Source organism: Pinus tabuliformis, chromosome 7, assembly GCF_031772625.1.
Source record: "Pinus tabuliformis cultivar Carrire ecotype Pingquan chromosome 7, CPIR1, whole genome shotgun sequence".
In the NCBI taxonomy this organism is placed as follows: domain Eukaryota; kingdom Viridiplantae; phylum Streptophyta; class Pinopsida; order Pinales; family Pinaceae; genus Pinus; species Pinus tabuliformis.
In genome coordinates this window covers 372,178,005-372,202,440 of record NC_142293.1, presented here as the reverse complement: position 1 = coordinate 372,202,440, position 24,436 = coordinate 372,178,005, and the positions used below count along the sequence as shown (strand labels likewise).

Genomic DNA, 24,436 nt, shown 5'->3' with positions numbered 1-24,436 from the left:
ATACTCTTCAATATTCAATCAAATCAAAATAAAACATATCACCTCACCTTCAAGATCTCTGGATGATCTTGTTCCACCATTCCACCTGTACCTTGAATGGATTGTTCTCCTATTTCTTGCATCTGCAAGTTCTGCTACACATCACCTTTGTGTGCTTACCTTCTATCAGATTAGAATCTAATCCTCCCTTGCCTACATAAACATCTTTGACACATAAATTTGTTCTCAATTCTTTCACATATAATTTCTTTGTTCTATTTTAACACCAATTGTTTCAATTACAATTCCGCTCTGATACCAAATGATGCAGAGTTACCCTCGCTTACACCCATAGTATGCAACTACAATGCATAAATACATTTGTCCCAGGAATTTCAACTCTCTCACGAGTCAAAATCTCACTCATCGATGGTTAAGGACCCATTTCTTAATCTCTACAGAATAATTTATTTAAACCCAACATAGCCTAACCCTTAGGCAATATCCACTTATCGGGATTTTGATCAACCCTCAAGCCTTCATTTATGACTTTATGAAAGCCTTTCATTAAACCCTTCTATCAGGACTCGTTCACTCCCATAAAACTTAGTTTAAGCTTTCGCTAACCCTTTAACCACATATATATAACCTTCCCTCTTTAAACATTTGTTACATAGCATTTATCGCATAGACTTACCTTTAAAGGAAGGACATCAATTATACCAAAATACAAAGAAATAACCCGATCGAAACACATAAGCTAGACTTCAAACATTATAAAACCGCATTCATAATTGTCGTCGGTTCCGCACTCATCCATCGCCTTTCCGTTGCACTTTCCATTCAAACTCTGATCAACGACCAAATTATGATCATCAATCTAGACTCGATCTGATGCTAGGACTTTCACTTGATCAACAGAATAGAACGATGACCATCCATCGTCGATCTTCCTTCTTCATATCTCACAATTGATGTTGGTTTTGGATAAACAACTAGCATGGAGATTAACCGCTCGATAAAGCAGTTTCCCCTAACCATATTTGTGCTACGTGTCAAATGGTGAGTGGAATCAGGAGCTTAGCCTTCCATACCACTTACCATTTAAACCTCGCCCGAAATACTAATTCTGCTTATAAACCCACTTTTCTTCAATTATCTCCCATGCTCTTCTCTCATGTGATGATCGTTGATCTATGAGATCTAACAGTTCTTATGCATCACCTCTTCACTTCTCCACTTGTTCCTTTCCTTTCACTCTACTTCGTCCTTCAATGTTTTTCCTTGTGGTTTTGGGTTTTTCTGTAGGGTTTCGATTTTCCATTCTACGGCTTCCTCTGAGCTTAACTCTGTGAATTCTCCCTTCGCTACCTCTCCAGAGCTTACTTTGATCCTTTAGCTGGACTAAAAAATCCCTTATGATTCCTCTAAATCATTTTCTCCTCTGCGTATCTCCAGAACTCCGCCAGCAACCTTCTGTTACAGAACCTACGAATTCATAACTTACATGTAATTCATTCATTAAATACTTGTTTCACATAATTACACTAGTAGGAAATAAACCTCTGTATATATAAGTATAAACAAATGATTACATATCGAGACTTTCTGTCTCTCATAGGCCTGGTCTTCAATATGAGTGGCCTCTTCCTTTACTTTTCCCGTAGGCTTACATTTATACTAGAAAGGCTTTGTCGAACTAATCTTGGCTCCAATCCTAGATCTACTAAACTGACTCCTAAATGTCCTCTATGTCCACTTCTAACTTCAATCAATCCTAAGAACTCTCTCTAGTTCCTTGGATCATGAAACTACCTTTAGAGTTGTAATTGACTTCTAACTCTCTTGTCATTATTAACCACTCATGTTCTCCTTTTCGAGAGAATTTACAAACATCCTCACACATCTAATTAGTTTCTATTCTAATCACTTAAAAGTCTAAATATTACATTAATTTGAGGCTTAGGAAACCAACTTCCTTAAAACACATGACCCCCCCTATGTCTACTAAAATACAATGATTTTCCTTGGGTTGAATGCTCTTGCATCAAAGATCAATGTTTTCTATGGCTCTGAAATCAATTTGTATTTCTTCTCCTAAGCCTACTTTGACCTTGATTGTTTAGTGTTTCTTAAGATATTTCTTTATCATTATCAATTCATTTTCAAAGTTAGTTTTCATCGATTAGTCTTTTCTGAAAAAGAAACTATTGTAAAGTCTTCGTTTCTTGTGAAAAGCATTGATTAATCGTTTGTGCATTTAGTTTCCTTAGGTTCATCTATACAATAATGGAATGAAAAGAAAATCATTTATAATGAATTTAGAAGTTTGTGTGTGCTTGTAGGAATGGTATAAGGAAAGTTTCATTAGATGTGTTGTATGCTCTTTGTTTAAAATTTTTGATTTCTCTATCCCTTTTAGTTACGGTTTTCATTGTTTAAATCAAATGAAAAGAATGTTTCTTATTGTTTAAATCAAATGAAAAGAATGTTTCCCATTTTAGTTGCATTCTAGGAGTTTCAGAAACATCGAGCATTGAACCTGAAAGGAAAACTTGTAAAGAAGATCAACCATAATTTATCTCAATTAACCTAATGGAGCATTGTAACTTAACGCATAACATTTAGAGGTCTAGGCTAGAGACGTGTTCCGACGTCGTTAAACATAGAAGTTGTCACTAATAGTTTGCGATACATTTTGAGTGTGATACCTCATTCCACGTACGTAACTATATCGTAGCTCATCCATGTACATTCTGGTATATTGGGAAGTGTTATAGTACAAAAATTATAAAGGAATGCTCTCACTATGCAGTTTTCCATTAGACAATGCTAACACGGATTGGGCCTCCACGTACTTTTGGGCATATTTTTTAGGACTACATTATTTTGCTGTCCATCCATAGGTAACCTAGTTGGTCGCCTTGTATACTGTGATACACCAAAAACAACATTTACAGAGATGACCTGCACATATGTTAAGTCCTTGGATTCTCCGAGGTAGTATATTGCAATTCACAGTTACTTGGTAATCATTTTGCCTAGATTATCCCTCTTTTGTTTGGTTATTTTATTTTGATTAAAATAAAATTAATTGACTAGGGATAACATCCTCCATGTCACTCCTTAGTTGATCTTAGGTTGAGACATATGGAAACACCTCAGGAGTCCACCGATCAAGGAATTCCTTTTGATGGGAATCCTAGTCCTTTTCCTCCTTTCGAAAATATTAGTGCTCCTTATATGGCTACATTCTCCCTTTCGGGACTTCCCTTTGGCTTGCGAGTATGGTTTTTCTCAACGTGCTTGGCCCCGCAGCAGAATATTCAGACAACTGCACAAAAGCAACCTCTAGTTGATCCTAACATTGACGCTTTACCTTCTTCGTCGGTTGTTTCTTCCTCCCCTTCTTCCTCTTCACCTGGTTAAAGTATTAACACCAGTAACTAGGTGGCTAAGAAGAAGAAGAAAGGGAAGAAGAAGAAGAAGAAGAAGAAGAAAATTTAGTGGGGGGGTAACCAAGCAACCATTGTTTCGAATGCAACTTCTGATGACAAACCGTCTGAGAAGCCTCACAAACTTCGATATCCTTGCAAACTTTGTATGCGACACCATCTTATTCGAAAATTTTCTGGTATTCCTTAGATCTTAGAAGAATGGTCTTCTTGTTCAAATCGTCCTGTGTAATCAACTTCTAGAGATCATGTTGGTGACACACCATCAACTAGTGGTAGTAAAGTTCATGGAAGGAAGGGTAAATTTAAGTTTCCCTATAGGTTATGTGAAGCGAATCTCCCCATTTAGCTTTGTCCCTATCTGTATGAAACCAAAAAAGTTTTGGATAATCATCCTGCTTCTGTGTAGCGACTTCCACGTGGTTATAGGAAACTCCCTTAAACTTTCACTAGTTGATGAATTGGCTGACCCAAATCAACTTTTGGTCAAACCCACTCTCCCTAAATGTGAATCCCATGAGTCTATACCTGATCAATCATAGGTTGAGGAAATAGTTGACCTAATTTCACCTTCAGTTAATTGTACCTTTCCCATAGAGAGTGAATATGATATCACTCAGGTTCTTTTCATTTCTTCGAATTCCAATGAGCTTCGAGGCAACCCTCCTATTCTAGCAAGAGAGGAGGAAAATCCTCCCCGTCTCGTAACTCAAGGGGGTAATTATCCTATTCTTATAGTACCCCCTCCAAGTAGTTTGGTCACCTCCTTTGGTTGGAATCGACTGGCAAGATGTTGTATTCCTTCTTATGTGCCTTTCCAGATCATAGTACAGGATTATAATATGATTGTATCTAGCACTATTATAGATGAAGGTGCATATGTGAGTATCCTTTCGTCCACTGCTTCGCAGGCACTCGGTTCGCCGTCACTTGTGTCTGTTACCTAGAATTTGTTGGCTTTTAACTAAGGAACCAGTTAACCATTAGGGATCCTTCCTTAGTTGCCTACTACTTTGGGAGGAAAATTTGTTTATCTCAATGTGATGGCAGTCCTAGGCCCTTTAGATTACAATCTACTTCTTGGGTGCACCTATGTTTATGGCATGAGAGCTATTGTTTCAACACTTTTTCGAGTGATGTGTTTCTCGCATGAAGGAAGAATTCTCACCATTTACTAGCTTTCATTTCCCGGTCCAAATATGGCTTCTAGTCAACCATCTTCCCTAAATGGTCCTTTTGTCATAATGGTATCTTCCCCGCCACATGTCAATTATGTGGCAACCTGTTCCATGCCTATATCAAATGACTATCAATTCTGTGATGTTGTGCATTACGTATCGGGGGCATTGGAACCAGATCTCTCTAATGGATTCCTTGATACGCATCCCTTCTAGAGCATTGTTCTCCCATCTGATGAGAACCTCTTGGAAGTCATGACCTCTTATGGGTCATGATCAAGGAATCATGAGCATAGTTCCTTGTCTTGTGTCAATCTCATTAAAAAATGAAATAAGGAATATGAGGATAGTTCTTTTACTATGTCAACCTCATTAAAAAATGAAACAGGTCCCATGAGCATAGTTCCTTGTCTTGTGTCAAGCTCATATGAAACAAGGAATATGAGGATAGTTATTTTACTATGTCAACCTCATCAAAAAATGAAACAGTTCCAATGAGCATAGTTCCTTGTCTTGTGTCAAACTCATTAAAAAATGAAATAAGGAATCAGAGCATAGTTCCTTGTCTTGTGTCAAGCTCTTTAAAAAATGAAACAAGGAATCTAAGACAAATTCCTTATCTTGTGACAAGCTCATTAGAAAATGCAACAAGGTCCCCTGGAGCAAAGTTCCAATTCAAGTCTTTGATTAGATCTCGTTAAGTCCCAGTCGAGTCTTTCAATTGATCTCGTAAATTAACCTTCATTCCATCCAACTAATAGCCACGAGTATTCTACTTAGGTGAATGTAATGAAGCTTGGGGGGAATGCACCTAGAATCGAGTCATCATGCTAGGGGCATGTAAACCAATCTCAAGCATAGTTTTTCATTTCAAGCTTGCGTAAAAATGAAACTGAATCCAAGCATAGTTTTTTGTTTTAGGCTTGTGTAAACACCAAACTGAATCCGAGCATAGTTCCATATGGTTCAATATTGTGTAAAAATGAACCCACCTCTATTTTAACCCTCAGGATTTCCATTCTATCAGCCTCTTTCGTCAAATGAGCCTTGGTTTTTCTCCTTCCATCGTCATTATCTGCTTGGTCGATCATACACTTTCACTTGGTTGTTTTACCCTTTTTGAGGAAAAAGTGTAATGAGTGGTCTTATTAGCCAAGCTCTTCACATAAATCAACATGCTTTAAGAAGATCCACCATTAGCAAAACCAATTTCTACCCTCTATACCACTCGTTCCTCCCAAATGAGTCACCTTTAAGCTCTTTTCTGACTCGTAAAAAATGAAATGATCGCTGAGTATTTTCCTTTTTTGACCCGTTAAAAGAAAATAAAAATAAGGGGTCTGATTTCAAGCTCTTTTATGACTCTTTAAACAAAAAAATATTGTTGTGAAGTTGTTCTTTTCAGCTTGTAAATGGACTGGAAATGACATCTACTCAGTATAAGTTCAACCTTTTTCGAGACTGAGATAGATTACTTACAAAAAATGAATACGTTGATTGAAAACGGTGTAAGTTTTAACTCCATACAGAAATTACCTACATACGAATTCTTAAACACAGAAAATAAACGATGCGAGAGCATAACACATAAAACACATATACACAAACATTTTCCCTTATATCCCAAAACTAGGACTACTAGCTTGATTTCTCATTATGCTCCTTTCAATGTTACAATACATATATATAAATGCAGCAGCATCCAATACCATGGACCAGAAACCTTCACGTCCAAAACCATGGACCGAAAACCATAGGTAGGTTCGCCCAACCTAATATAAGGTCCAATTTTTTTTTCCTTGGGCGCTGACCCAGACCCCATAGAGGGGGGCTACCCACCCCCCTCAAACCCCCTGTGACCCCTCCGCTGCGCAATCGGGGCGATGAAGGGGGGGCTCCGCCCCCACTCTAACCCCCCAGTTCACTATGTAGGTTAGTAATGGAAAGAATATAACGCAACCCAACATTCTCCCATTTGTTGTTTTCTTTCCATAGGGAACTGCACGAGAGCTTAGTCATTTTTCTAGCCCTGAAATGCCCATTGTTTCTCTACACCAAGAGAACTTTTCAGAGCTCATAGAGTTTGTCAATGCATCTGCAGTATTCTTCAAAGTGTCCACCTTAACTAGCAACACCTTTTTGTCTTCTATCATATCCCTCACAAAGTGGTACTGAACATCAATGTGATTTGTCTTTGAATGATATGCGAGGTTCTTTGCTAAGAAAATTGCACTTTTGCTATCACAGTCTATCCTTATAGCTCCATGTATTATCCCCATACTTGGACACAATCTCTACAACCAAACTGCTTCCTTGCTTGCATGAGTGGCTGCCATGTATTCTGCCTCTGTAGTTGATAGTGCCACTACAGATTGTTTCTTACTCATCCAACTGACTGCACATCCAAATAGGTTAAATACACACCCACTTGTAGATCTTCTTTGATCCAGATCTCCAGCCCAGTCTGCATCAACAAAGCCACGAATATCCAACACTCTGTCCAATTCTGGTCTCCCTTGGTAGCACAAACCATAATCACTAGTGCCACGCAAATACCTGAAAACCCACTTCACTTTTGTCCAGTGCTTCTTCCCTGGTTTTGACATAAACCTGCTCAATACTCCCACTGCATGTGCAATTTCTGGTCTAGTACAGACGATTGCATACATCAGGCTACCAACTGCAGTTGCATATGGAACATGGGACATATCCTCTTCCTCTTCCTGTGTCCTGGGACACTATTTAGCAAATAACTTTACACTTATAGGAATAGGAACCTTTACCGGTTTACTATCCTACATATTGAACCTCTGCAATATTGTCTTGACATACTTCCTTTGGTTTAACCAAAACTTCCGCTTTGCTCGATCTCTTTTAATTTCCATGTCCAAAATATAATTTGCAACACCAACATCTTTCATGTCGAATTTGGAGGACAATTGGGTCTTCAAATCCTAGATAATTTCTTTGTCATTTCCAACCAGCAATATCATCCACATACAAGACCAGATAAATAACACATTCACTAATTAATTTAAAATACGCACAATGATCTTCTTTGCTTCTAGTGAAGCCAAGTCCCCGTATAAATGTATCAAATTTCTGATACCACATCCTTGGTGACTATTTTAACCCATACAGAGACTTCTTTAACTTTCATACCAATTCTTTCTTACCCTTCACCATAAAGCCTTCAGGTTGCTTCATGTAGATCTCCTCTTCCAAATCCCCGTGAAGAAATGTTGCCTTCACATCCATATGTTCTACCTCAAAATCAAAAGCAGCAGCAACAGATAAAAGTAACCTAATAGAAGTTACCTTGGAAAGAGGAGAAAAAATATCACCAAAATCAATTCCCGGCACCTAGGAATAACCTTTTGCTACCAATCGAGCTTTGTATTTCTCCACCTTTCCTTCTACATTTGTCTTCTTCTTGAACACCCATTCATTGCCAATGGGTTGCCTTCCAGCTGGCAACTCCACCGGATCTTAAGCCTCATTTTTGTGAAAAGATGCCATTTCATCAACCATGGTCTCTTTCCAGAGTTTTCCATCCTCTGAATCCACTACTTCTTTCACAGTTTTGGGATCATCATCAGTGTCAGACAAAGAAAAATTTGAACAGAAAGCAGATGGACTATATCTTTCTAACTGCCTTCTTTCTCGAACTGATCTTCTCACACATGGAGTTTGTGGCTCTTCATCTTCTGATTCTTCCTCTGTTATAGAGTCTGATTCTTCCTCCTTTAGCTGAAACTCTGTATACCTAGGTTCCTTTGGTTGGAATTCATGTGTAATAACATCTTTCACCTCTCTAAACACCACATCTCAGCTATACATAACCTTCCTTGTTACTGGTTTCCAAAGCTTATAACCCTTTAAACCATCCTTATACCCAATAAGGATGCACTTTTCATATTTACTATAAAACTTGGTTCGTTTCTCCTTTGGAACATGTACATATGCATCACATCCAAATACCCTTAGATGTGAAAGAGAGGGTTTCTTACCAGTCCATACCTCTTGTGGAGTCCTATCCTCCTACACTGATGAAGGTGACCTGTTGACTATGTAACATGCAGTATCCACTGCGTCTGCCTAAAATTCTTGTCCTAACCTGGCACCACTAAGCATGCTTCTTGCCCTTTACATCAACGTCTTATTCATTCTTTCTACAACTCCATTTTGCTAAGGTGTATATGGAATAGTCTTCTATCATTCTATACCACACTTCTTATAGAATTCTTCAAATTCTTTGCTACAAAACTCTCCACCATTATCTGTCCTCAACATCTTTATTTTCTTCTCTGTCTGATTTTCAACGAGAGCCTAAAATTCTTTAAGCTTGTCAAAAACTTTAGATTTCTTCTTAAGGAAATATATCCATATATTCCTTGAGAATTCATCTATAAATGATTCATAGTACATAGAATTACCCAGTGACGGAACCTTCACAGGTCCAAACACATCACTGTGCACAAGCTTGAATATCTGTTTCACCCTCTTACCACTAGAGGGGAAACTCACCCAATTCTGCTTCCCGTATACACAATTTTCATAGAAATCAAAATCCAAAGAGCTATTACTCATAACTTCTACCATACCTTTACCATGAAGTCTTTGATGGCCCTTCTCTCCAATATGTCCAAGCCTTTGATACCACAGCATGGTCTTCTCTCCAGAGACCACTAGCTTTTCAGCTCCACTTTGAGGAACCACAAAATTGTTGCACCCATCAACAACAATGCTACGTTGCAGCTTGTACAGAGTTCCAATCCAAACTTCCCGAATCAATAGTAGTGCTCCCCAAACCATCTTGCAGGTATCTTTCTCGATCACCATCTTTACACATGCATCATCCAGCTTGCTTACAAAAATTAGATTTCTAGCCAACGCAGGAATATGTAGAACACCCGGAAGTGTTATAACCCTTCCACCTTGCAACTTCAACTTTACTTTTCCGCGACCAATGATTCTAGCCTTCCTATAATCCCCCAAGAAGACATCACCACCATCCTATTTTTCATACTCGTAGAACCACTCTCTATGGGGAGTGAAGTGAAAGGATGCACCTGAGTCAATCAACCATGCCTCATGATCTACATGCGTACTTGAAGAAGCAAGCACACATGCCCACCTTCATCTGAGGTGGTTTTCACCTCTACAGAAGGAGCATCATCAGATCCCTTTCCTTTATAAGGAGCTTTAGATTTACGGTCCCTTTTGAAGTTCCCTTCCTTTCCGCATTTCCAGCACACCATCTTTACAGATTTTCCTGGAGATTTAGATCTCCCTCTAGATTTAGATCTCCCTCTTGATGACTTATTTTTGTTTCTGTTCTGGGACCATCCTCGTACAGATAAGGAATCACCATTCTAGCTCTCCATATTTTTCCACCTCATCTCCTCTGTCAACAAGGCTGAGATTATTTCATCAAACTGCAAGGCAGTTGCATTGCTACCTATTGCAATAACTAGACTATCCCACGAAGCTAGTAGAGATCACAACAAATTGATGCACTTATCTTCATCTAAAATTTTAATATCAACAGAGGCTAACTGACTTACCACAGTATTAAATGCATTCAGATGCTTTGTCACCAAGTCTCCATCTTGCATACTAAGGTTATATAACTTTTTCCACAAGAAACATTTATTCACCAGAGACTTAGATTGGTACAAAGTCCATAACTTGTCCCACAGAGACTTCACCATAGCGTCCCGTGATACATTCAGCAATACTGAATCTGAGACACACAATCATATTTTTCTTTTTGCCTTCCAATCCAACTTCTTCCATTCTTCATCGGACACTCCTGTTGGTTTAGTACCTAGATCTACCATAATCCACTGATCTTTATCCACCAATAGATCCTCCATGTTGAGTTTCCACAAGTGAAAACTCTGACCATTAAATTTCTCGATCTCTATCTTCCCACTGCTTGCCATCTTATTTTACCACCAGAATCGATCTCGTAGATCTTCCACTGAACAGTGTCTACCACAGGCCCGACCGAAACCCCTCAGCAACAAAGGCATCCCTTTGAAGCCAAAATAGATCTGATACCAAATGTAAGTTTTAACCCCGTACAGAAATTACCTACATACGAATTCTTAAACACAGAAAATAAATGATGCGATAGCATAACACATAAAACACATATACACAGAGATTTTCCCCTGGATCCCAAAACTAGGACTACCAGCTTGATTTTTCATTATGTTCCTTTCAATGTTACAATACATATATATACATGCCGAAGAATCCAATACTGTGGACCGAAAACCATAGGTAGGTTTTCCCAACCTAATATAGGGTCCAAATTTTTTTTTCCCAGGGCACTACCCCGGACCCCATTGAGGGGCACTACCTTCCCCCCCTGTGAACCCCCTGCTGCATAATCGGTGCAATGAAGGGGGGGCTCTGCCTCCCCACTAACCCCCTAGTTCACTATGTAGGTTAGTAGTGGAAAGAATATAACACAAACCAACACATGGTCAATAGGTTCTCTCTTGTATTATTTTATGCTTTTTCAGACTTGAGAGACAAACTTACGAAAAAGAACTTGTGGAGTTTTCTTTTTGTTCCTTTTCAAAATATCTAAAAATGAAAAGGAACAAGTTCTCATTGTCATTAAACTCGTTAAATCATCAAATAGTGACAAACTTGTCCATTATGATAGGACCGAGTTTCACCTTCGCTAGACTCGTTAAAACATCACATATCGATGGATGCACCCGAAGGGTGGAATTATACTACAAGAATATGTTGTCCTCCTCAATCTTGTTAAAAAATAAAGAGGTACCGGTCAGAAATGATTAGGGAAAATGGGAAAAGGGATAAATCATTTTATGGTAGCAAGTCGCTCTTGAACATGACACTTTCACTTCATCTCTGTGACTATTTGGGTTGGGTTATCTACTTGATGGTTACCATACCTACGGTCTATCACACCATCCATCACTTTGGTTTTGGGTCACTACTGCCAATTCATTCAATGTTGCTGACATGTTCAAGAGAAACCATTCAGTAAACTTCATCCTTTGCAATACTCATAAACCTTCATTTTCATGATCGCCATTCCTGAACATTGTGTCGTCAGTCACATTTTGTCTGCAAAATCTTTACACTCATTTCATGTCGTTGATGGGGGATACATCAAGGCCATCTTGTGATGAGTCGCTTCTTGTCAACATCGACACATTATCCAGGAAGTTGACTTAGAAACACCCTTCCGGTACCTTGAGGCTTGCATACATCAATGGCAAGTTTCTCACTTCGGGCGACAGGTTGACATCATAGGCCCTCGGCCGAAATACTTTTTATGGTGTTTGACATCAAAACATTTATTCACAACATGAAGACTGTACTGTAGTACCTTGAGAATGATTATCATTATCAGTGATCTCTCTCGTGTCTATTAATATCTTACACCATTGGCTGGTAATCAGATGGTGTCTTCCCATGTTTGACCTCACATCACATTTTCACATGGTTAGGCTCATACCTGAGCAAATGATTGGAGGTGATAGAAGACCCCAGATCTAGTTTCATCCATCTGGGTTGCGATTTCACGAGAGTACTAAATCATCTGTACGACGACTTTACACAGATGGTCATCCTATCATGGGTCTATATCTATAGACAACTATCTGATTTATGTATATGTAATGAAAATTTTATATGCTGAGTATGGGTACACCTTCCCTAAGAAATTCATGAAAATTTCAAATATATCTTGGTATTATGTATTGTAATTGATGTAGGTCACCATCTACTTCAGATACTCCTCATCACATCATAAAGCATATCACTAGACATTATAATTTTCAACTTCATGCTTTAGGGGGCAGTTGTTACAGGTCTATTTGGGCACATCACTCCTTACGATCAGATCAGTAGAATTAGGGCTCATCAAACCCTAATTCAGTTGTTACATTCCCTAGACAAGTCATGAAATCGAATTCTTTCATCCAAGAAAATTTCCTAGCTTGAAACCCTGTTCAAATGCCTCCTTGGGACACCAATGAAATCTTTGTCAGGGGTAGCTGCGCTGCAGAGAAGGTAGACCCATTTAGGTCTGCACTACAATGCACTTGGGCCTAGTTTGAGCTGCAGTAGGTGAGAATGAGTGAAAATTGATGTGCTATTGGTGTGATGATGGTTTGGACTAAGTTGGATGAGTGACACGGGATCGAACCGCATTGGGTGTAACTCCTCCTTCCATAATTAATAAAGTTGTTTCTTCATTTTCCCATATTATTGTTCATATCTATGATGCATGTATGTTTAAATGTTGTTGATTCCATTTGTTTATAGTAGATAGATCATATGCTTTGATCGTTGTCGTCTTTTGTTTCTGTTGATATGTACCAATTGAGGGAATTTAGCATGAGGGGGAGTGACGTGAGGAATTCAAAGGAGATCAAAGGAAGCGAAAGATCACGAGTAGGTTCCTTCATATCATCTATATATTGTAGGAAAAGGTTAAGCCACTTTTTTTTATGTTGTTCTAAGTGTATCTACCCACTTAGGGAAGATGTACTTATCTTTAGGTATAAATTTCATATAAAAAATTTAAGGTTTGAGCCCTAGTGAAGTCGCCAATTTGTTAGATGAAATTTATACCTACGGATAAGTACATCTTCCCTAAGTGGATAGTTACAATTAGAACAACAGAAAGAAAGTTCTTTAAACTTTTCCTACAATAGATAGATGAGATGAATGAACCTACTTATGATCTTTCGCTTCCTTTGATCTCCTTTGAATTTCTCCCGTCACTCCCGCTCGAACTGAATTCCCTTAATTGGTACCTGGCAACAGAAACAGAAGACGACAACGATCAAAGCATATGATATATCTATTATAAACAAATGGAATCGACAACATTTAAACATATATGCATCATAGATATGAACACGAATAGGGGAAAAGGAAGAAACAACTTTATTAATTGTAGAAGGTGAAGTTATAAACAATGTGATTCGATCTTGTGTCACTCATCCAGATTAATCCAAACCCTCGTCACACCAATAGCACATCAATCCAATAGCATAACATTACTTAACAATGAAATAAAATGTTAAACCAACAATATTTCTAAGCAATCTTCAAATTCCAACCCCTGATCACTATAATGAGTGGTTAATTTATAGGGAAATGTAAGTGGTTTTGTCATAAATTGGGCATTGAATGGTTTTCCAAAATTGGAGTTAGTTTCCATGGATAAAGGGATGAGAGGATATAGGGATAATTGATCCATAGAATATCCAAGGTCAATCTCATAGGATGAGATAAGAGCTGGGCATCCTTCTAGAATTCTCTAGAATCAAGGAATATTCTCATAGTCATATCACAATTTTGCTCATTCTCGGCCAGCACAGGTCAAAGTGGGCCTATGTACACTATAGTGAAGGCATGAATGGGCCTACCTTCTCTGCAGCACAGTTATCCCTGACCAAGGCTATGCTGGTGTCCCAAGGAGGCATTTCAACAGGATTTCAAGATAGCAAACTTTCTTGGATGAAAGCATTCAATTTGATGACTTGTCTAGGGCATGCAACAACTGAATTAGGGTTTGATGAGCCCTAATTGTACTGATCTAATCATTAGGAGTGATGTGCCCAAATAGACCTGTAACAGGGAAGGTTGTGAAGTTTTGAAGGGTGGACCTGGTTCCACCAGGATTCCCATGCACTACAAATAGTGTCTCATGACCATGATCTATATGAAATTTCCATCGATCGATATATCTTAATCCATAATTGTGTCACAACATCATAGTGAAAAAATAAATGATCAATAAATTTTGGACCGCATCTGTATAGAATGCATCAAGTTGGACCTTGGAAGGAGCGACACTATAGGATATCACCTTTACGGGCTTTGTTGAGAAGCAGGCATGACATAAATAGCTTGTCTTTGGGCAGGATTTTTAACTTCCGCAATGGACACCACCACCAAATAGTGTTATGGGGTTCATGATCAATGTATATAAAGGGATATCCTACTTTTGGAGTGTAATTACCATGTTGAGATATAGCCAAGAATAATTCATCCTCCCTGTTCAGTGTCTGAATATAAGATTTTGAGAGTGAATTACTATAGTTAGACCATTCTTGATGCCATATATCTGAGATCCTCATGTTCAGTGCAAATTTCCAAGCTTGTCCAAAAATAGTAGAATTTTTAGAATCTGTGATCTAGTTTAGTGTCCTTATCCCAAATGTATCTAGAAGGTGAATTTGCACTGCTAGACCCAGCATCTATCTTGATGCAAACCTTGGTGCTCGCTCCAACATTCCAAGCCATTTCAAAACAAATGAATTCCATAAAATTCAAAACATCTCACCAAATTGATGATATAGCAGATCCATTCCATCTCGAGCTCCTGATCCAATCATCGATACACTGAGGGTGGATGTACTTTTTTGTGACCACTTCTGTCCAAATATTTTTTGTAGAGAGGATCTACCATCCCATTTTAGCTGCAAGGGCCTTGGCAAAGGAAGCTAGATTATTAATTCCTCGACCTCCCCATTTCTTAGGTAATGCAATTTGGTCCCATTTTATCCAAGAAAAAGGTGTACGTTCATTGTCACCTCTCCAAAGCAGCTTGCAACATAATTGTTGAATTCTGGAGATAATTCCTTTTGGGATCCATGTTAGTGACATCAAATATACATGAATAGCCTCTAATACTGATTTGATAAGAATAAGGTGCCTCTCTTGAGATAACCATTGATGATGCCAAATTTTAATTCTTTTTCAACCCTAGCTACTAGCCACATCCAATCAACAATTCTATAGTTGTTGGGCTTGAGGTGGAAACCCAGATAGTTAAGTCCTTCAAAAGGTAGGATTGTGTATGGAAACCTATGAAGAACATAATAAATTTGAAGTTGTGAACATCCAATAGTGATCAGTGTAGACTTCTCTTGATTTCTGGCCATGCATGTGACTTTACAAAATAATTTAAGAGTAGTATTAAACACTGAAGAGTCACTAATATTTCCATTTGAAAAGATGAGGAAATCATCCATAAATAATAGATGTGATAAAATGATTTTATCTGATATTCTAACACCTTTAAGTCTCCCCTAGTTCTTATCTTCGGTGACTAATAGAAAGAGTAATGGTGATAAAGGGAAACCCTACTTCAGTCCACATTCTGGATGAGCAAAGTTGGAAGAAAACCCATTAATGAGGATATTGTAAGATACAATGGATATACAACACATTATCCAATTAATGAAAACATGTGGGAATCCAAAATGAGTCAGTAACATCCTCAAATATAGCCAACTAGTTCTATCAAAGGCCTTCGATAAATCGATTTTGAATTTCATACCCTTCAGATTTTTTGATTTCATAGAGTGAAATCCTTCATGTGCAATAGCTATAGCTTTGTAGATTTGATGATTTTCTAAGAAGGAAACTTGTTCCTGTGATAGATGTCATGATAGGATAGGCTTAACTAGGTTTGCAATGATTTTTTCCATAATCTTGTAGATACAATTACAAAGGGAGATGGGTCTGAAGTCATTAAAGGATTTCAGCTTGTCATATTTTGGGATTAGGGCAATAAAGGTTGCATTGAAAGCCTCATACATCCTGTCATTCACCTGACATTCCTCAATGACCTTGAGAAGATCATGACCAATTAGATCAAAGAAATCTAACTACAATTCCATAGGCTGGCCATCCGGGTCGGGACTCTTATATTTCTTAAACCATTTAAGCACAACTTCTAGTTCCCCCATAGTCACGAGACTAATTAATTCCTCAACTACCTCCTCATATACAAAATGAGGAAAACGTCCTGCAATTTTTATAATTTCTAACAAAGTGGCCTCCTAAGGTGCTTTAAATGATTTCCTGAAATGCAAGATACCCAAATATACAAGACCACTAAAATATCGAATTGTTGAACCTTGTTCATATTCCAATGCCTATATCATATTGACGGGCCCTTAGAAAACTGTGGAAATAATTTTGTATTCTTGTCTCCATATTGTAAACAAATTTCTCTACTCTTAAACCTCCATTTTTTTTCCCTATCCTTCAAAATCTTGAGCCTCTCTGATTCTAGATGAATAATCTAAGATTTTTCTTCAATAGTTACATATCCATCGCTGAATAGATCTTCTAACCTATGAAGTTCATCCTCACTGCTTCTGAGAATTTCTTATTCCTTTTTTTCTTTCGCTTTACCTAGTCTATCGTCCTTTTCTTTAGTAGGTTCATGTTCCTAGAAAAATGTTCAAATGTTTGTTGGCCTTTAATCAGTGGGATTTCCTGCCAAGTTTCTTTAAAAATACAATGGTATTCTTCATCTCTTAACCAGATTGAGTTGAATTTAAAGGGAGCATTAGGCTTACGAGAAAAACCCGAGATTTCTAAATAGATTGGAGAGTGATGCGAGATGCCTCCCAAACCGACCTATTGCCAAATCATGTCAAATTTATTCATTAGAGACTCCTTGACAAGAAATCGATCAAGCGTCTGGCAAGCATGGCATCCCAAATTCTCTAATTTCACCAGGTCGGCTAAAGACGAGAAAAATTTATATCAATTAGGTTATTACTCTCCAGCATCTCGATGAAGAAATCAGAGAGGTTATCTATCTATGTATGATTGCCCCAAGATTCTGCAGGACCCATCGAGAATTTGAGGTCACCCCCAAGGATTACGTTATCATCCATTAATAACGAGGAGCACATTAGAGACTCCCAAAATTATATACGATTGTGGCAAGGTCCATAAATATTAACAATTTTGAGATCCATCCGTAATTCTTCTGAGTAAATATCCACCATTAGGACTCCCTCCCTCCCCCATACATTTTTAAGCTTCATCAATTCACAGTCTATACCTATAGCAATGCCACCTAATTTACCTTGTACATGTAAGGCATGGAAAGTCTAGCCAAGTCATAATGCTTCCATAAGTGAACAAATGAGTGTACTTCTCCCAAGAGTCTCCTACAGGAAAATCACATCTACCTTTTCTAATTCTAAAAGTCTTCTCAGGGCTAGTTTCTTGGGAGGGCTAGCCAACCCTCTTCAATTAAAAGATAGAAACTTCATTGGGAAAATAGGTTCAACATGCCTCTTGCTCTATGAACCCCTTCAAGTGATAATTGCTTACCTTCTGCAACATCCATACTGGCCTTATGGATTTCTTTCAAAATATAGGACTGTCTTCCATGGGATGTTTTAGGTAAATTCAGATGAGTTGATAAGACAAAGCCCCGACCCACAACAACAGATGATTTGGCCAGATATCACAAATTATATCTGTGGCTAGTATTGGATTTAGATGAATTATCATCCCTAATGACCATGGTTTCCATCGAAATTAGAGGGATGGGGGGAAGAAGGTTTTGGGAAACAAGTAGGAATGGAGATTGAGGGCATGTAATTTAACTAAAATCATAGTGAGAGAGAGAAGTCATAACATTTTGAACAATATGGGAATCAATAGTCTCATTCAAGCTATAAGGAATAAGAGTTGAGAGTGAGGAGACAATACCCAGACGGGGCTGATCTTTGTTGCACCCACTTGAGTAACCCTCGGGGATGGAGGTTGAGCAATAGAGTCCTACTTCCATTTCTCCATGGCCTACTTTCTAAGAACACAAACCACACTCATTTGAGGTGTATGGTTAATGGAATCTGTTCTTGTCCCGTGTCCTGCTTGCCCATCTGGAAAATCAACTTCTACCTTGTCCTTGGAAATAAGGCAGCATTTGTTGTAGATATTTCCAATATCATGACACTGTCTACAATGAAAAAGGATGCCTTCGTAGTCCAATTTCTGCAATCTAATGATATTCTGCAATTGCAGCTTCAAACTCTTCACCAGTCCCTCTCTAGTGTTGAGATGGATCAGAATGTGTGCATAAGACATTTTTCCAAACTCTAAAAAAGACTTATCATAGTCAAGAAATATCCCCAAATCATTCCCAATACACCTAAACACATCCTAGGCCCATGATTCTAGAGATAAACATGGCAATCTAACCCATATTAGTCCAACTCCCAGCTGGTCTTGCTCATGATCGAAAAGGGGCGTCCATCTTTTCAACATTACAAGTATCATTTCAATGTGCCAATATCTAGTCATGACCCAGGAGGCATGTTCTTTCCTCTGAAACCTAAAAGCAAACTAACCCTTTACCACCGACCACAAGTTTTCTAGAACTTGTCCCCAAATCTATATAATCTATTTATTCAATCGAGATGACATGTATTCTCTGCCACGAACCCTACCCACCAACACGTTATCCGTCATTTCCATAACATCATCCAATTTTATGCCTTCCCCAAATACCAGTAATATTCCTCTTTCTCTGACCTTCGTACTTTTGGATTTCTTCCCTTTCTTCTATTAATTACTATCACTAGATATGCTAAAATCTTGAGTGTGAGAATATGAACAAGAGCTAAACCTAGCTTCCGACTGATCGCCCTACGCACATATGATTGGAATTCCCTCAAAATATCCCAAGGTCTACAGAGGAAATGTCATGATCTGGGATTATGACCTCATGTAGAGAACCCTCACCACTCGTTGCCACAAATTGAACTCTAAAGGATCCAAACTCATAAAGAAAAGTTGTAGCTTCAAGGTTCCCAACCTGGTGGGATGATTCACCACCAAAATTGGTAGAAAAGGTAGGGTTTAAGTAAGACTCCAGGAACTGGACAGAGGATGGCGACGGAATTGGTAGATCAGTGAGAGGCTATGAAAATTTCTCCATGGAGAATCACGAAGTTTGTAGCCCTAACAAGAGCTCATCGGCGGAAATGGTATTCCCAGAATCTAAACAAGTGGGGCATCGAAAAGATTGTTCTGGTGAAAGCCTAGGTTCAACAACTTCTGAATCTGACTATCCATCCATGCTTGGTGACCCCATAATGATATGCTGAGGTGGAGACTTAGTCCAGATCGACACTTAGTCATAAGGGTCAGCTGACTAATCAACTATATCCTTGTCCATATCATCGAAACAAATCTTGACCTACAAATGTTGTATTCCTCAACGATACTCATCAGAAAATTACCCCACTCCGTGAGGCTCTAGTCTGATGCCCGACTACTCCACTCAGTGGACGGTCATAGTGAAAAGCACCCATCCCAAGTCCATAGAGAGAGTTGTAGTCTACTGGAGATAGTTACCCAACCCTTGCAGGAGGTGAAATTTTGATCCGCCGAAATAGTTTAGAGCCATTTTCTCCTTTCTCTTCTCATATATATACAAGATTGATCACATTTGCGTAGAGGGGGGTGATGTCAGAACTAAACCAAGATATCTATTTTTTAATTCATTTCTCACTCTGCTACTTTTTTATTCTTTCCTTCTACAGTAGCATTTTGGATGGTTTGTGCATTAGACATTTTCAAAACTCTTATATCAAATTAAAGTCCATTGGATTTAGGATAGGTTTATCAATTAGCCCCTTGGGTTAGCATGAGTGCTTGAGAACTATGAATAGGAAGCAGGAGGTCTCAAGGTCAATTCCCTAGCTAGTTCCTCATGTGAACCTTACTTTATATCCCTATCAGATAAGAGCAAAATGATTTACATGGACCACTTTACACCTGAGTCACATGGATTAGGTTGGAGTTCGAGTTTGGCAATGATTAGGTTCCACTAGAGTTTGAATTTTTTGATGAGGTTTAGATGAGATTCACCATTTACTTTGTCAATCACAATGAGTTTTGATGAGGTTCACCAAATCTCAATTTTTTTTAGCGTTTCCAAATTTTGAACCCCAAGGTTAAGTTCAACAAACCTTATGGCATAGATTTACACTGGGTACCATCCTTGGAATGAGGAGAAGTGCATGGGGCTTTCCTGAGGAAGTATTTTCAAGGACATATTTATCAATTTATGGTCCGAGATATAAAATATCCTAAGGTTTGAGAGTCGTATCAGTTTTGTGTGATTGTTCTATGATTGTGCTATTATATGTTTTTTCAACAATTGATTAGCCAACGAGTCTTGTTGGAGTTCCATTTTTTTGGCAAATGGAGTCTTTGTTGCCAATAAATCGATTTGATGGTTGGATTCAAAGGTCTGTACAATTGGTTTTTGAAAATTAGTTTTGATACACTATACTAAGAGATTTTCAACTTGTTGAAACTAAAACAAATTGTTTGGAATCATATCCAAGAGCTTGTGACAGTTTGTGTCTTGAATTCTAGATTTTTTTCTTGTGGGAAGTTGTCTTTCCAAAAGTTGATCTTATTGGTTAGTTGTTCATGATTATTTTTTGGGTTTTAACTTTTGGTCCTAGGGCATGTTTTGTTACAACATTATCAAAGGGGTTTTCTTTTATAAAGCTTCTTATTTATGAGTGAACAAATATGAGTGTGATCATCCCATGATAGTCAGGCTTTTAGTTGCTTGTTGTTTGCATTGAAATAATCAGTGTGATGATCTTCTTATCCACATTGTATTATGACTTGTTTTATTAGAAACATTTTATCTATGAGCCAACATTTTGTTCAATTTGAATATTAAGGTATTTTTTTGGTTGAGCTTTTAGATTCTTACTGTCAAAAATTGAATTGATTGTCATGGTGATAGTAGAAGAAAATGTCTCAAGTTGCATACATCATAGTCAAATTTGAACTTTGTTTTCACCCTAACAACCTTGGCATGTAAAACCTTAGTTGAAGCTTATGTCAAAGGTTATCAACTTATCAGGATTCTTGAAAGTTTTTCAAGCACATTATAGATCTGTTAATGCTGGAACATTTTGTTTGAAATTAGATCATGATCATCTGTTCATAATCCATGGAGGAAAAACCATTCGCTGCTTGGTCCAAAACTATGGAACAATGCCTGAAATAATATGATGTGCACTTAGAAAAGGGTTTAAGTTCTCATGAAGTGGAGAAACAACATCAAAGGTATGGATGGAATGAGCTACAAAAAGAAAATGGTAAACCTTTATGAAAGCTAGTTTTGGAGAAATTTGATGATACACTCGTCAAAATACTTCTGGTGGAAGCTGGAATCTCATTTGTTCTTGACTACTTTCATGATGATGAGTCATCTAAGGCAGTTATAACAACCTATGTAGAGCCCCTCATCATTCTCTTGATTCTCATCCTTAATTCCATTGTTGGAGTACAACAGGAGAGTAAAGATGAGAAGGCTTTGGAAGCTCTCAAAGAAATGCAATATGAACAAGAAAAGGTCTTGAGAGATGGATGTTATGTTCTAGATCTTCCTGCCCAAGAACTTGTTCCAGGAGATCTAGTTTAAATGAGGGTGGGAGACAAGGTTCTTGTAGACATGTGAATTGCATCCCTCAAGACATCGACCTATAGAATGGAGCGAGGGTCTCTAACTAGAGAGAGCATGTACGTTCTTAAAATCACATATCCAGTTCCCATGAGTGACTGTGAGTTGTAGTCAAAAGATTGCATGGTGTTTGTAGGAACTACAATTTTCAATGGCTGTTGTACTTGCATTGTTGTGAGCATTGGCATGTCTACAGAAATAGGTAAAATTCAGACACAAATTCAGGAAGCTTCTATGGAAGGTGTTGATATGCCTTTGAAAAGGAAATTAGATGAATTCAGTGAAAGACTCACAACAATGATTGTTGTTGTTTGTTTTCTTGTTTGGATCATCAACCACAAACATTTTCTCTCATGGGATGTCATAGATGGCTGGCCAAAAAAATGTCAAATTCTCATTTAAGAAATGTAGATACTATTTTAAAATTGTTGTAGCTCTAGCAGTTGCTGCGCTAACACAGGGCTTTCCTACTATCATTACTACATGTTTGGCTCTTCGGACTTGTAATATGGCAAAAAAGAATTATAATGTGCATAATATTCCTAGTGTGGAGACATTGGGCTACAAAACAATAATTTTCTCTGATAAGACATGAACACTTACAACTAATTAGATGTCGATCACTGAATTTATAGCCTCAGGGAGCAGTGCTGGTTCACTTCAAGAGTTTCATGTTGAAGGAAAAACATATAATCCTGAGGATGGTAGCATATTAAATTTTTGGCACATAATATGGTTGAAAATTTGGAAACTCTAGCAGGAATTGTTGCAGTTTGCAATGATGCAGGGATATCTTATCAAGGTCACCAGTTCCATGCTACTGGAATGCCAACCAAGGTAGATCTGAAGGTTAGTACTTAGATAATTTATTGATTTGTATATTGGTTTTCATGTCATCTTCTACCATTTGAAACTGTCAGGGTCAATTTGGAAGTACTAAAATAGGTACCGAAGAGCATTCTGCAGAGGATTAATGGGCTAAATGAATTCTCTAGTTTGTAGTAACGAGAAGGGCATACTAAAAGCACCCTAAAGTATGGATGACACCCGATTGAGATATATAATTTTGATTTATAATGATTCGTGGATTCTTGAAGAAAAAAAACATGTAATTTTTTCTGCCATTTGTTGTTCTAGCATAACCTGCATGTTTCTTTCTCACGGCTTGTATGAAGGTCTTGATTGAAAAGATGGGAGTTCCATATCCAAAGGTAGGTGATCAAAGTGTCATTGTCAAAAATAGCGAAGTAAAATTACATGAGTGCTTATGCCCATGTTTTGATTTAATCATGTGATTTAGAATTTATCATTCTCATCTTTCTGCAACAATGAATTGTATACTGGAGTTATATTCTCTAACTTGTTGAGCCTCATTTTTGGTTTTGTATAGGTAATTGTGATTGGTGGATACATAGATCAAAGAGGTTGGCTTTGTTGTAGTTTGATTGTTATCATAAATCATTGAGTGTTATTGTTAGGGAACCTTCTAGACAAAATCATCTCTTAGAAAAAGGTTTTTATTTGCTAAAAATGTTTTGTTATTATCGTTCTTAATACCACGTTAAAATTTTTTTATGCAGTGTGTGGCATGCTTTTGTAATCTCTCAATTTACATTTTGTATATATTTATGTACTAAAAGTTCCTCAATTTTGTTACTATATCTTAATTTTTTTGTTTTCCCTACATGTCAATCTTAGTTTGAAGCATTTGTTTTGTGTTACTTTGTATTATATCTTACTTGAAGTTGTAACATGTACCATTATAATGTTAAGGCTTGAGATATCATGTTAAAGGTTAACAATAAAATTTGTGACTTGAAAATATATATTGCATATTCCCTTTACTCTTGGGTGAAATATTGATCATAGAAAAACTATTATGATATAGACATGGGAAACAATATTCAAAAGATATCAAGATCGTGGATATCGAGTGGGTTGATATTTTTGCATTTCCTTTCTTAACTTGTATGTTTCACCAGCAAAACAGTTCAGGATACCTTTGTTTGGTGATATCAATGTCTAGCTTTTTTGCAGGGTGTTGTGGAAAATCTACTGGAAATGAGCACTTTTCAACAACTTGCAGATAGAACAATTGTTGAATTTGTTGTGTGTGGAGCATGATTTTTCAGAGCTCTTTGTTTCAGCTGGATGTATACCCCAGGAAGTTTGTACACCCCTCCACGCGGGGGGGTGCGGGGGGGACTTGTCCCCCCCATGGGGGTCCGGGGGGCCGATCCCCCCCTGTTGGGGGGTCCGGGGGCTAGCGGTCCCCCGGCGAGGGCTCGGGGGTAGCGCCCCCGAAGCTAAAAACAAATGTAAAATTGCCTTGTAAAAGTATAGTAATATCTAGTCAATCTGGGCCGTTCATTAGGCAGTTGATCTGACGGTAGAACTTATGTTTAGTTTAGGGTTTTTTGCCCTAGAAGGCAACACCTCTCTTTGTATGAGGGCATTGTATTGGAGGCTGAGATATAGATTTGTATTCTGTGAGCGAGAAACAG

General features: G+C 37.9%; 1 pseudogene; it reads left to right on the top strand.

Moving 5' to 3' along the window:
• LOC149247529 (calcium-transporting ATPase 2, endoplasmic reticulum-type-like) overlaps positions 1-24,436 on the top strand; it is a 47,872-nt pseudogene that overhangs the window by 6,101 nt on the left and 17,335 nt on the right.